Below are 15375 nucleotides of genomic sequence, written 5' to 3'. Positions count from 1 at the left end.
TCCTTTCCTTATGTTTTAGCTTCTAAATCAGCATAACAGAGTGGGTATATAATAAGAGACACATTTAAATCTCAATTCTTCCCTATTCTAATATATGGTATGCCATTTACAATAATTTATGTATTTGTTACTATGCAAAGAATAAACATATATATATATATATATTTTATGTAGTACCTATTATTTATTTGGCACATCCATATATAATTGAGTTTCTACCCATTATACCACACACTACCTTTTGCCTCAGAGATTTTCCATTGGCAGGAATAAAAGATAGTAGAAATGCATTGATGGGTATATTTGCCATGTAAATACAAAATAAACAACATTAGAGAACTAATGACATACAGCCTGTTAATAGACAGATGAAGCATATGAAAGCTATTGCTCACCTACACCAAAATTGATCATGTACTAGGATACAAAAATCTTAAAATCAAATACAGAAAGGCAGATATCATAAATACATACTACTTACATCATGATGCATTAAAAGTTTTATGTAATAAAGTGTCATGGAAAGATAAACTAAGAACTAATTGGAAATTAAATAACTATCATAAATAATGGGTGAATCAAACAGCAAATAATAGAAATAATCAATAATTATTTCCAAGAAAATGATAATAATAAGATGTCTTACCAAAATATATGGGATTCAGTCAAGGCAGTTTTCAGGGTAAACTTTATATCTCTAAATGCCTGTATGAGGAGCTGCTAGTTTGCGCAATGGTTAGAGCACGGGCCCTGGAGTCAGGAGTACCTGAGTTCAAATCCAATCTCAGACACTTAATAATTACCTAGCTGTGTGGCCTTAGGCAAGCCACTTAATTCCATTGCCTTGCAAAAAAACCTAAAAAATGCCTATATGAATAAAATAAGGAAAGGGAATTAATTGGATATGCAATTAAAACAACTTAGAAAAAGAATAAATTAAAGATTCCCAATTAAATAAAAAAATAGAAATTCTCCAAATCCAGGGAGAGAATATTAAAACTGAAAGCAAGAAAACCTTTGATCACATAAATAAAGCTCAGTTGTTTCTTATGGAAAAGCCAATAAAATAGACAAACGTTTGGTTAATCTGGTATACACAATGAAAGAAGATAAAGAAAGAACCAGAATAAAATATGAAAAGAGTGAACTAATCACTAATGAGGAGAAAATTAAAGAGATAATTCAGAGCTACTTTGCCAAACTGCATGCCAATAAATTTTATAATCTGAGTGAAATGGATGAATATTTATAAAAATACAAACTGCCGAGATTAACAGTAGATGAAAAAAATTACTTAAATATCCCCATCTCAGAAAAAGAAATTGAAGAAACCATTAATAATCTCCCTAAGAAAAAGTCTCCAGGTCCAGATTGATTTATAAGTGAATTCTACCAAATACTTAAAGAACAGTTAATTCCTTATTCTACATAAACTATTTCAAAAAATAAGAGAGGAAGAAGTTATGCCTTTTATGACACCAACATGGTGCTGATACTTCAATCAGGAAGAACCAAAACAAAGAAAATTATAGACTAATCTTCCTAATGAATAGTGATACAAAAATATTAAAAAAATTTTAAGCAATGAGACTACAGCAAGTTATTACTAAGATAATATAACATGATCAAGTAGGATTTTGACCAGGTAGTCAGGGATGATTCAACATTAGGAAAAGATTCAACATTATTAAATATATATCAATAGTAAAACCAACAGAAATCATATGATGATGTCAATAGATGCTGGAAAAGCCTTTGATAAAATACAACATCCATTCCTATTTAAACACTAGAAAGTTTAGGAATAATCAGAGTTTATCTTAAAATAAAAATAGTATCTATCTATAACATTATCAAATATTATATTTAATGCGAATGAACTCAGAGTATTTCCAATAAAATCAGGGGTGAGAAAAGGATGCCCATTATCATCATTACTATTCAATATAGTATTAGAAATGTTACCATTATCAATAAGAGAAAAAAAGAAATTGAAGGAATCAGAAATGGCAAAGAGGCAGCAAATCTTTTACTCTTTGCAGATGATATGATGAATGTGAGAAAATCATCTTTAAAAACTGCTTGAAACAATGGTATCAGCAAAGTAGAAGTATATAAACAAATGTCACATAAATTATGACCATTTCTATATATGAACAACAAAGCCCAAGAAAAATAGATAGAAAATAAATTCCATTTAAAAATAACTGTAGACAACATTAAATACTTGGAAATCTACCTCCCAAGACAAAACCAGAAACTATATGAACACAATTATAAAGCCACCCAAATAAAGTCAGATCTAAATAATTGTTAAAATGCCAAAGTCTCATGGTTAGGTCAAGGTAATATGATAAAAGTAACAATTCTATGCATTTTAAATTACTTGTTCAGTGCCATACCAATCATACTACCAAATAACATTTTACTGAACTAGAAAAAATAGTAACAATATTCATCTGGCACAACAAAAGGGCAAGGAAAACACTGAAACTGATTAAAAAAAACATGTAAAGGAAAGTAGTCTAGCTCTACCAGATGTAAAACTATACTGTCAAGTGGCAGTGAGCAAAAATGCCTGGAAATGGCTAAAAAATAGAATCATTGGATCAGTGGATTAGGATAGATTCAAAAGTAACCACACTAAATGAATACAGCAGTCTATTATTTGACATAGCCAAAGATACCAACTTCTGGGATAAGAACTCCCTATTTGACAAAAATAAGGTCAAAATAGGTACAGGATTTAGACATAAAGCATGATACCATAGATAAATTAATTGACCAAGAAATACTCTATCAATCAGGTCTATGGAAAGAAGATAAATTTATGGTGAACAAGAATTAGACCAGATTATAAACTGCAAAATGAATGGTTTTAACTATATTAAATTTAAAAGTTTTTACAGTAATAAAATCAATGCTGACAAAATAAGAAGGGAAGCAGAAAGTTGGGAAATAATCTTCACAACTAGAATTTATGATAAAGGACTCATTTCTAAAATATATAGAGAATTGCATCAAATTTATGAGATCAAAGTCATTCCCCAATTGATAAATGATCAAAGTATATGAATAGACTTTTTTCAAATAAAGTAATTAAAATTATGTATAATCATATGAAAAAATGCTACAAATCATTATTGATTAGAGGAGTGCAAATTAAAACAACAATGAGGTGTTATCTTACACCTATCAGCTTAACCAGTTGAGAAAAAGGGAAGATGATCAGTGTTGGAGAGGTTGTAAGAGGACTGGGTCATTGATGCAGTGCTAGTGGAGTTGTAAATGGATCCAACCTTTCTGGAAAGCAGTATGAAATGATGTCCAAAGAGCAATAAAAGTGTTCTTACCCATTGACTCAGCAATTCCAATTCTAGGTCTTTATTTGGAAGAAATTATAGAAAAAGGGAAAAGTCCTGCATGTTCCAAAGTATTCATAGTAGATCTTTTGTTAGTGACAAAGAATTGGAAATTGAGGGGATGCCCATCAATTGGGAAATGGATGAACAAGTTATTGCACATGAATATTGTTCTATAAGATACAATAAATAGTTGGACTCTAGAAAAGCATGGAATGACTTAGGTGATCTGATGCTGAGTGAAGGGAGTATAACCAAGAGAAAAATATATATATCAACAACAACATTGTGAGATGAACAATCTTGATGGAAGCTGCTCCTATCAACAGTCCAGAGAGCTAGGACAACTGTATTAGGCTGACTGTGGAATATGTTTTCCCCATCCAGAAGAAGAAAAACAAAACAAAACAAAATATACATATTAAAAAAAGAACCCTTCAGAATCTGATGAACACTTTATAAAAATTATCTTTTATGCATCTCTTTCCCTTAATACTGATTCCTCATACTGAAAATTATTAATCTACAAACATATTTATCAAAATATATATGTACAATGCTAACCTGTTTGCCACTGAGGGGAGGAAGGTAGGAAGGAAGGGTGGAGTATAATTTTGTAACTTAAACATATACATGTGCATATTAAAGAAAATAAAGTTAAAAATAAAATAAAATAAAGTATTTTCTAATTTGAAAACAAATAAAAAAACTGTTGCTGCTAGATTGATCAGACTGATTTCATTGAAGCCATATAAGAAGTTATCCAGAGTCGTTTTGACCCACCCATTAAAAATTCAAATGATCAACTTATAATTCAAGCAGTTTAATTATTGGTGGTTTCTCTGTCTTTCAAAGTTCTAGATTTTTTAATTCCAAATTTATTTTATTTTTCCAATTAACATATAAAGATATTTTTCAACATTCATCCTTTTGAAGGTCTATGAATTCCACACCCTCCCTTCCTTTGCCCTCTCTTCCCCCGATGGAGGTAAATAACTGATTTAGCATATTTCCATATCAGTCATGTTGTTAAAGAGCAATTTGAACTAAGGTGAAAGAAAAAAAAAAGAGAGAATAAAAGTAAAACATGAAAGAATTTATAAAAAAGTGAAGATAGTATATTTTGCTCTGCATTCAGACATTATGATTTTTTTCCTCTGTATGTAGATGACATTATTCGTAGCAAGGCTCTCAAGGCTGTCCTTGATCTCTGAACTGCTGAGAGCAGTTCTGTGCATCATAGCTCTCTTAAGTCTCATGATTTCTTACAGAATAATGGTGCTCTATAACATTCATAAACTGTAACTTGTTCAGAATTTTCCCAATTGATGGTCATCCTCCCAATTTCCAAACATTTTACATTACAAAGAACTACTATAAATGTTTTTGAATATATAATACCTTTCCCTCTTTATGTTCTTTTTGGAATATAGATATAATATTGGTATCAAAAAAGTTCCAGATTGCTCTATAGAATGTCTGGATCAGTTGACAACTCTACCAGCAGTGCATTAGTGTCCTAATTTTTCCACATCCTCTCAAACATTAATCATTTCCTTTTTTTTGTCATTTAACCAATTTGCATGTATCTAATAAATAAAGATTTTGAACATTCTCTCAGATTACTACAGACTGGTTTGTCTTTTTTATCTCAAAACTTTCTGTTCATATCCCTTGATCATTTATCAACTGGGAAATGACATGTATTCTTAATAATTTGATTCAATTCTCTATATATTTTAGAAATGACTCCTTTATCAGAAACACTAGCTGTAAAAATAGTTTTCTAGCTTTCTGCATCCCTTCTAATCTTGACTGCATTGGTTTCATTTTTTTTCAAAAGTTTTTTAACTTAGTATAATCTAAATCATGTATTTTGCAATTATTAATATTCTTTATTTCTTATTTGGTCGTTATCTTCTTCCTTCTCTTATGTTGAACAGATGGACTTTTTCTTTTTCTTTTAATTGGTCTCAGGTATCAGCCTTTATGTCTAAATCCTGTTCCCATAAACCTTATTTTGATATAGTGTGGTTAAATCCATATTTTAACAACTTTCTCAAAACTGTTTCTATCCTGTTGTCAGGAAACAGGGAATAAGACTTGTTTGATATCACATTTTGTAGCACCTTGTGAATAATCAAGGAATTAATTTCTATAATAGCAGAAATATTTATTAAATGATTTAAATATTACCAATTAATGAAACCATCAAAAATTATAAAGCCCACAGTTTTAAGATTAGAAATGCTCATCTATTTCAGTGAAGTTAGATCAGTAAAATATTCCTTCTCCAAGTTTTGATGCAAACAGCATTATGGGAGAAATGAAATGGTATTACAATGATAAAAATTGTAAAATGTTATTGGCCTGTATTTTAGAATGTTTTAGGCTGTAAAATAATACACAGAATCCATAAAAATTTTTATATCTATATTCTAAGATTTTTGCATGACATTAGTGATAGTATACAGAATGGAGAATATTATACTTTTGGTATATGTTATGAGGGACAAACAGTATTGACTCTGGAAAATTATTTCACCAGTGCTATATCTAGAATGCTTGAATTTTATTCATAGAAAAATATTGTATGTTGTTTTATAAATTATGTTGTGAGATTTCCTAAATTATCAAGTTAAAATTTTTGCTCTGCCTCTCTATCCTGAAAATTTAATATCCTCAGGGGATCTCAGAGTTGTAAAATACCTCTAAGGCTTCTAGTCGTAATTTTAACTGAGCAAAAGCTTTTTCAATTTACATGATAATTAGTCATCCAAATTATTTTTAATAGTGATGAGAAATGCAACGCAATCACAATCATTATGCTTTTACAGATCTCTATTAATTGGGGAGGAATTTTTTCCCTTTTTGAGAAAAACTAAATCTGTCTCCAATTTAGCTTTTATATATATATATATATATATATATATATATATATATATATATATATATATATATATATATTTCTAGTTCTCTTAGAGATCAAGAAGTGTTTTATTCCTGTATCATAAGGTATCATTTAAAGTATTGTAATTTGATTTTATTTATATCTTTTCTTCTCCATGCTATCTTTTCTTCTCCATCATATTTTCCACCCTTCTCTTGTTCACATCAATTTAAAATGTGCTTCCCTAAATTGAAGGTACTTAACTTTCAATGGTAAAAAATTTGTTGCTGTGAAACTACAATATTCAAGACAAATTCTGAATAGATTTGAACTATAGAATTACGTATATAGGGCATCAGCTGACAAAATGAGAATTATTTGAGGGTTTAGACTGTTTTGATATATTCTTTGCAAACCAAGACCAATGATGAACCAAAAATAGCTACTCAATAAGACAGTTAGGTAGCCAGGGGTTCATTTGAGCACTGAGCATAGAAACTGGAATAGCTAGATTCAAAATATGACCTCATGCAGCTATATTTATTTTAAAGAAATATAACCAACTAAGAAAATGGTGACCAAGGAAAGGATTTTTATGCTTAGTAGGGTTCACAGAAATAATGAATTGATGTATAGTATATTTGAATGGTAGTCTATTTCCAATGTACTGGTACTAATGATTTTACTCTATAGAGTAAATGGATGTTAACTCAAGTGACAGCAAGGAAAATAATAATATAGTCTAGGAATTTGGTGATAGGGACTTGAAACTGAAAGAAAACCATAGGTTTCTGTCTAGGTTATCACATACAGTTAAGTGAAGTTAGTAGATAGCACTCAGTCACTAATTAATTATGCTCCACCTTAAGATGGGATCTTCATATTTGAGTGACTTAACTTCATCAGGCCCTGGGGACAAGATAGTGGGTGGAGGTAAAGGATGTAGAAGACTGAAATAGAGAAGCAAGAGGGAAAACAAGGAGTTAAATTGAAGAGCTGCTTCAGATAAGTGATTGAATCAATAAAACTTGAGAGCTCATAAAATATTGGTTGAAAAGATGAGACAAAGTTTTGAGGTTGAATCCAAATTGGGAAAATGAGTCACTTAAAAGAGTGCAAGTATCAGCATGAACTGGGAAATTGGAAGAAATTACTTCTCTAAGTGTGGAAGATGGTGGATTATGTTTTGAAAATATTCAATTTTATATGCAAATGGGTTATAAATATAAAGACTTCTATTTTACCTTTGTAAATATAGAGAGTTGTGAAAGACTTCAGAAGAGATTCAAAATGAGTATGTTGTTTGGGGAAGCTTTTGTAAAGAATTAATTATTTAAGTAAGGGATATTACTAATAATGACATAATAATAATAACAACAATAATAAAACTATCATTTATATATTGCTTGGGAGGTTGTAGAATGCTTAAAATGTATTAGGACATTTGATCCTACATAGGAGAAAAAAGATGATTAAGGGGAAAATAATGATCAATTATAAGTCTTGAATTTGATGAAGATCCAGGAATTCCTTTGTCAATAATCATAGCTATAAACTAGTGTATTTAACAGAGACAAATGCATTAATTTAGTGTTGAAAGTGTTAATATATTTTCATTCTTGAGAGATGAGTTCTTCTTCTGGAGCTACCATTAAGTTGACACATTATTTGGGAAAAATAATTTGGAGTGTCTAAGACTCAGCTTGTTTCTCTATTTGCCAGTGTTAATAATGCCCACTCTGGAGACTTTCTGGGCAGAACCAAGATGGTGGAAAGAAGCCAGAAAATTTCCAAAACAACTTTTTTTTTTTAATTTATGTTCTATTTTCCAAATATATGTTATGAAAGTTAATCAATATTCATTCATATGCATTGTTAAATTTTTAAGTTATGTAATTTTCTTCTGCTCTCCCTTCCTATTCCCTGCCCTTCAGTGGCAGTCAGGTAAATATTATACTTATACATTTATGTTAAACATGTTTACAGACTAGTCATTTTCAATATGAAGAATTAGGATTAGTTGGCTAGGTGGCTCAGTGGATAGAGCACCAGTCCTGGCATCAGGACTCCTTGAGTTCAAATTGGCCTCAGACATTTAATAATTACCTAGCTGTGTGGCCTTGAGCAAGCCACTTAACCCCATTTGCCTTGCAAAAAATACATTAGGATTAAGGGGAAAAATGCACATAATAGAAATTTTGAAAGTGAATGCAATGTTCAGAAGATCCTGAAGTTTTTGTTATTTATTTGGTTGTTTTGTTTTGCTCTTCTTCTTCTGGTTGATGATATCATTGTCCACAGCCAATCTAATAGGGTTGTCCTAGCTCGCTGAACTGCTAAGGGGAGTTGCATCCACCATGGCTGATCAATTAACAATGTTGTTGTCAATGTGTATGATTTTGTCTTGATTCTGTTCACTTCTCTCAATATGAGATCCTGTGATATATTCCATGATTCTCTAGAGTCCAAACACTTATGGTTTCTTATAGAACAAGATTTTTCTATAACATTCATATACCATAACTTATTCAACCATTCCTTTATTGGTCTATATTCCCTCAATTTCCAACTCTTTGCCACTACAAAATGAACTGCTATGAATGTTTTGGAACATGTGGGACTTCTCCCATTTTTTATTATTTCTTTTGATATAGGTCTAGTATTGGATTTGCTAGGTCAAAGGGTATGATCAGTTTTTATTGCTCTTTGGTCATAGTAATATATTGTTCTTCAGAATAATTAGATTAGTTACTAACTCCACCATAAATGCATTAAAGTTCCAGTCTTCCTAAAACCTCTCCAACACTTTTTCATCATCTTAACCAATCTGATAGATATGAAGTGATACCTCATCCCTTATAGAAAAATTTACAATTCTCTAATCAATAATAATTTGGAGAATTTTTTATATGACCATACATAGATTTAATTTCTTCATTTGAAAACTATTCATATCCATTTATCAATTGGGGAATGATATGTTATCTTATAAATTTGATGCCATTGTCTATATAGATTAGAAATGAGAGCTTTATCAGAAACCTTAGCTGTGAAGATTTTTTCCCAGCTCTCTGCTTTCCTTCTAATTTTATTTTTATATTTTTGCAAAGCAAATGGGCTTAAGTGGTTTACCCAAGGCTACACAGTTAAGTAATTATTAAGTGTCTGAGGCCAGATTTGAACTCAGGTACTCCTGACTCCAGGGTCGGTGCTCTATCCACTGTACCACCTAGTCACCCCTTTTCCTTCTAATTTTGGCAACAGTCAGCAGTGATTTTATTATTAGTGTAAAAACATTTCAGTTTAATATAGTCAAAATCATTCATTTTGGAGGCACCTAGGTTGAAAAGTGGTTGGAAAACCTACCCTGAAGTCAGGAAGACATGAGTTCAAATCCAGGCTAGACATTTAATAATTACCTAGCTATGTGACCTTGGGCAAGTCACTGAAGCCAATTACCTTATAAAATCATTCATTTTTAAATTTATAATTTACTCTGTTTCTTTCTTGGTCATCAATTTATCCCTTTTCCAATACATCTAGTGGATAGAGTAATTCTTGATCTATTAATTCATCTATGAAATCATCTTTGTGTCTAAATCTTATACACATCTTAACCTTATTTTGGTACAAGTTGTGGATGTGGGTCTAGTTTTCGCCATACTATTTTCCAGTTTTCCCAAAAATTTTTGTCAAATAGTAAGTTCTTATCCCAGAAGAAAAAATCTATGGATTTGTCAGAAGATAGATTACTGAAGGCATCTTCTACTACAACTTCATTTGAACCTATCCTTATCCACTGATCCATCACTTTATTTCTTAACCAGTACCAGCCAATTTTGATAACTGCCTATTTTTAGTATAGTTTAAGATCTGTCAGAACTAGGTCACTTTTTTACATATTTTTTCATTAGTCACATTGTTATTCTTGACCTTTTGTTGCTCTAGATGAATTTGATTCCTATTTTCCCTAATTCAATAAAATTACTATTTGGTAGTTTGATTGATGTTGCAGAGAATAAGTAATTTAATTTGGAAAGAATTGCCATTTCTGTTATATGAACTAGACTTAATTTTCTTTGTTTTGGTTCTTCCTGATTTAGGTATCAGCAACATTTTAGTGTCATAAAAGGAATTTGGCAGAACTCCTTCTTCTCCTATTTTTTAAATAACTTCCTTGGAATAGGAATACATTGTTCCTTAAATGTTTGGTAGAATTCACTTGCAAATCTTTCTGGGCATGGAAACTTTTTCTTAGAGAGTTTATGGATGGTTTCTTTAATATTTTTCCTGAAATGAGCTTATTTAAGAATTTTATTTCCTCTTCTGTTAATTTGTGCAGTTTGAATTTTTGTAAATAGTCATCCATTTCACTCAGGTCATGAAATTTAATGCCATACAGCTTGGCAAAACAGCCCCAAGTTATCTCTTTAATTTCCTACTCATTGTTGGCTACCAAAACAGTTTTAAATGAAGCGTCTAAAGTCATCCTAAATTAACAATATGCAAAAAAAAATACTGTCACCTTTTCAGTTCAAGCTATTTTGGAAAAACTTTATTTTTTTAATTTATTTTTATTAAAGGGATTATTTAAGTTTTACAATTTTCCCCTCAATCTTATTTCCCTTCCCCCACCCCACCCCCCAGGGAAAGCAATCTGTCAGTCTTTACTTTGTTTCCATGTTGTACATTGATCCAAACTGAGGGTGATGAGAGAGAAATCATATGCTTAGGGAATAGACAAGAAGTCTAAGAAGTAACAAGATAAGACAATAAGATATCTGGTTTTTTTCCCTAAATTAAAGGGAATAGTCTTTGAACTTTGCTCAAACTCCACAGCTCTTTATTTGGATATGGATGGCACTCTCCTTTGCAGACAGCCCAAAATCCTTCCCAGTTGTTGCACTGATGGAATGAGCGAGTTCTTCAAGGTTGAACATCACCCCCATGTTGCTGTGAGTTTATAGAGTGTTTTTCTCATTCTGCGCATCAGTTCATGCAAATCCCTCCAGGCTTCCCTGAAATCCCGTCCCTCCTGGTTTCTACTAGAACAATCACGTTCCATGACATTCATATACCACAGTTTGCTAAGCCATTCCCCAATTGAAGGACATTTACTTGATTTCCAATTTTTTTTAGTTTTTTTTTCAAGGCAATGGGGTTAAGGGGCTTACCCAAGGCCACATGGCTAGGTCATGAAGTGTCTGAGGCCAGATTTGAACTCAGGTACTTCTGACTCCAGGGCCAGTGCTCTATCCACTGCGCCACCTAGCCACCCCCTTGATTTCCAATTCTTTGCCACCACAAATGGCTGCTATAAATATTTTTGTACAAGTCATGTTTTTATACTTTTTCATCATATCTTCAGGGTATAGACCCAGTAGTGGTATTGCTAAGACAAAGGACATGCACATTTTTGTTGCCCTTTGGGGGTAGTTCCAAATAGTTCTCCAGAAACGTAGGATGAGTTCACAGCTCCGCCAACAGTGAAATAGTGTCCCAGATTTCCCACAACACTTCCAACAATGATCATTATCCTTTCTGGTCATATTGGTCAATCTGAGAGGTGTGAGGTGGTACCTCAGAGAAGCTTTAATTTGCATTTCTGTAATAATTAATGATTTAGAGCAATTTTTCATATGGCTATGGATTGCTTTGATCTCCTCATCTGTAAATTGCCTTTGCATATCCTTTGACCATTTGTCAATTGGGGAATGGCTTTTTATTTTAAAAAATATGACTCAGTTCTCTCTATATTTTAGAAATGAGTCCTTTGTCAGAATCATTAGTTGCAAAGATTGTTTCCCAATTTAATACATTTCTTTTGATCTTGGTTACAGTGGTTTTATCTGTGCAAAAGTTTTTTTTAATTTAATGTAATCAAAATCATCCATTGGGTTTTTGGTGATGTTCTCTATCTCTTCCTTAGTCATAAACTGCTCCCTTTCCATAGATCTGAAAGGTGAACTAGTCCTTGATCTTCTAATTTGCTTATAGTATTGTTTTTCATGTCTAAATCCTGTAACCATTGGGATTTGGAAAATCTTTGGAAAAAAATTAATTCCATGTAAAACATGCCAGCAGTGAGGACCAGATGTTCATTGCAGAAGACCAAGTTCAACACCCAGAATGGTGGTCCGATGGACAGGATTAGATCATATCACCCTAATACAGAGAAAAATTCATGGACTCCTGAACTGCCAGAGAAGAAAACCAAGAACCAGATCCACAGAGTCTAGCAGAAAAATAATTCAAGACTGTGCCCAATCTGTGCTAAAATTAGAGCTCAATTTTTGACAGGAGAAACAAAAAAACAACAACTGAAAAATACCAACCATGGAAGCATATATGCTTTCAGATAAACTAGCAATGCTGTAGATTAGGAAAGCAGTGACAAACCATCTGAAGCCTCAAAGGGTACCATGAATTGGCCTAAAATAAAAAAAAATCCTCTTTGAGCAGCTTTAAAAGTATTTTAAATAAGAAAATGAGAAAGAAGAAAAATTTAGAAAGGAAATGAAAATCATTCAGAAGAATAATGAAAAACTGACTGAAGAAAGCAGTACATTAAAAGTACTGGAAAAGTAAAACTCCTTTAAAAGTAAAACTAAACAACTGGAAAAGAAAACACAAGCAATAACTTTAAAAAATCCTAAGAAATTAGAATCAAACAATTTAAAACTAATGAATCGGTGACACATAAAGAATCCACTGACCAAAATCAAAAGACTGAAAAAATAGAAAAAAATATAAATTGCTATTAGGGAAAATGACCAACTTGCAAAATAGATCCAGGAGAGATACTTTATGAATTATTGGTCTACTTGAAATCCAAGACCAAAAAAGAACCTGTAAAATATTTTAATTTATTATTAAGGAAATATGCCCTAATATCCAAGAAAAAGAGGACAAAATACTCATTGAAATAATTTTCCAAACATGCCCCAGGAACAAATCCAAAAATGAAAACTCCAAGGAATATTCTAGCCAAATTTCTGAAGTATCCATTGAAGAAGAAAGGCCCACAAGTCATCAGCAATTTAAATAGTAAGGAACCACCAAGGATTACACAGAACTTTGTCAGCTTCAAAAATTAAAGGATAAGGGTGGGGGGCTGAAATATGATATTTCAGGGGGCAAAGAAACTTGGATTAAAGCCAGGAATCAATTAGCCTGGATGGATATTCAACAAAATAGAGAACTTTCAAAACAACCTATTAAAAAGACCACAAGTTGAACAAAAAATTTAGTCTTCAAGGCAAAGTCTCATGGGATGCAAAAAAAGGTAAATCAGTAAAAATGTTAGACAATAATAATAAAATTTTGTACCAGGGCATAAGTTGAAAGGATCATATTTAGACAGAGAAGATAGGTAGAAATTGATTACAATGTGATGATATTTTTAACTCCTGATAACAGTTATTTCTATTAGAACAGTTGAATGGAATATATGTAAACAATCTGTTTATAAGTTGATCATTATGTGATCATATTTGTAACACAAGAATAGTATTCCTATTAGGACAATTGAAAGGAGTATATTTAGACAGAGGGTGAAGGGATTGAGGAAAGTATAAAATGACATAAAAAGGATTATACTAGGAGAAGACAGAGGCAGAAGAGGATAAATAAGACCATATGAAGAGATAAAAATGAACTATTAGATCTAGAAGAGTAAGAGGGTTCCCCAGTTAGTAAATGGTCAAAGGATATGAAGAGACAGTTTCCAAATGAAGAAATTAAAGCTATATAAAATGGTGAAAAAATATTCCAAATCACTATTGATAAGAGAAATGCAAATTAAAACAACAATGATGTATCATCTCACATCTATTAGGTTACCCAAGATGAGAAAAAGAGAAGATGATCAATACTGGAGAGGTCATGGGAAGATTGGGACATTGATGCATTGTTGCTGGAGGTGTGAATGGGTCCAACCTTTCTGGAGAGTAATGTGGAACTATGCCCAAAGAGCAATAAAACTGTTTAAGCCCTTTGACCCAGAAATTCCAATTTTAAGTCTATAACCAGAAGTAATTATAAAAAAAATGAGAAAGGTCCTTTATGTTCCAAAATATTTATAGCAATTTTTTTTTGTAGTGGCAAAGAATTGGAAATTAAGGGAATGATCATCAATTGGGGAATGGCTAAACAAGTTATGGTACATGAATACTATGGAATATTATTGTTCTTTAAGAACCCATAAATTGTTGGAGAAGCATGGAATGTTGCTGAGAGATGGGAGTAGAACCAAGTGAACAAAGTACATGTCAACAGTATTATCAGATAAACAATCTTGATGGAAGCAGCCCCTCTCCACTGTCCAGAGAGGGAGGACAGCTTGTATTTGACTGGTTATGGGCTATATTATGCTGAACAAGAAGAACAAAAAAAAACACAGGGGGGAAAAAAACCTTTCAAATCCGATGAACACTTTATCAAAATTCCCTTATGTATCCCTTTACCTCAATCCTAATTCCTCATGCCCAAAATTGCTAATTTTTAAATATGTTTAACAAAATACGCATGTAAAATACTAACCTGACACCCTGCTGAGGGGAGGGGGTAGGGAGCGAGGGTGGGGGGAAGTTTAGTAACTTGGAAATATGCATGCACATATAGATGAAAATAAATAAATAAATTTTAAAATTAAAAAAGAGTAAGGGGAAAGAGATGTAGGTATGAACACTCAGTAATTATTTCTTTGTATAGATAGGGTTCAAAGGGGAGAGGATAAAATTTATTTCCAATTTGGTTTAGAAGTTTATTCTTCTATACTACACTATTCTACTATACTATCTAAAATATCTTGACCTGAAAATTTTCATTTTTATCATCTCAGCTAATCTGTTAGATATAACCTAGATTTTGAGAATTTTAATTTATTGTTCTGAAAACTGCCTGGTCATATTCCTTGACCATTTATCAACTGGAGAATAATTGCATTCTTAAAATTTTGATTCAGTTAATTATATATTTTAGAAAAGTTTATTCATAAATTCTTCAATTTATTTTTTAAATAAACTTAAATATTTTATTTCCCCTTCTCTTAATCTAGGTAGATTATATTTTTAGGACACATATGTTCATTTTCCTAAGATTGTCAAATTTTCAGGCATAAAC

The sequence above is a fragment of the Macrotis lagotis genome, chromosome 1 (assembly GCF_037893015.1).
Source record: "Macrotis lagotis isolate mMagLag1 chromosome 1, bilby.v1.9.chrom.fasta, whole genome shotgun sequence".
NCBI lineage: Eukaryota > Metazoa > Chordata > Mammalia > Peramelemorphia > Peramelidae > Macrotis > Macrotis lagotis.
This window is presented reverse-complemented; position numbering follows the sequence as displayed.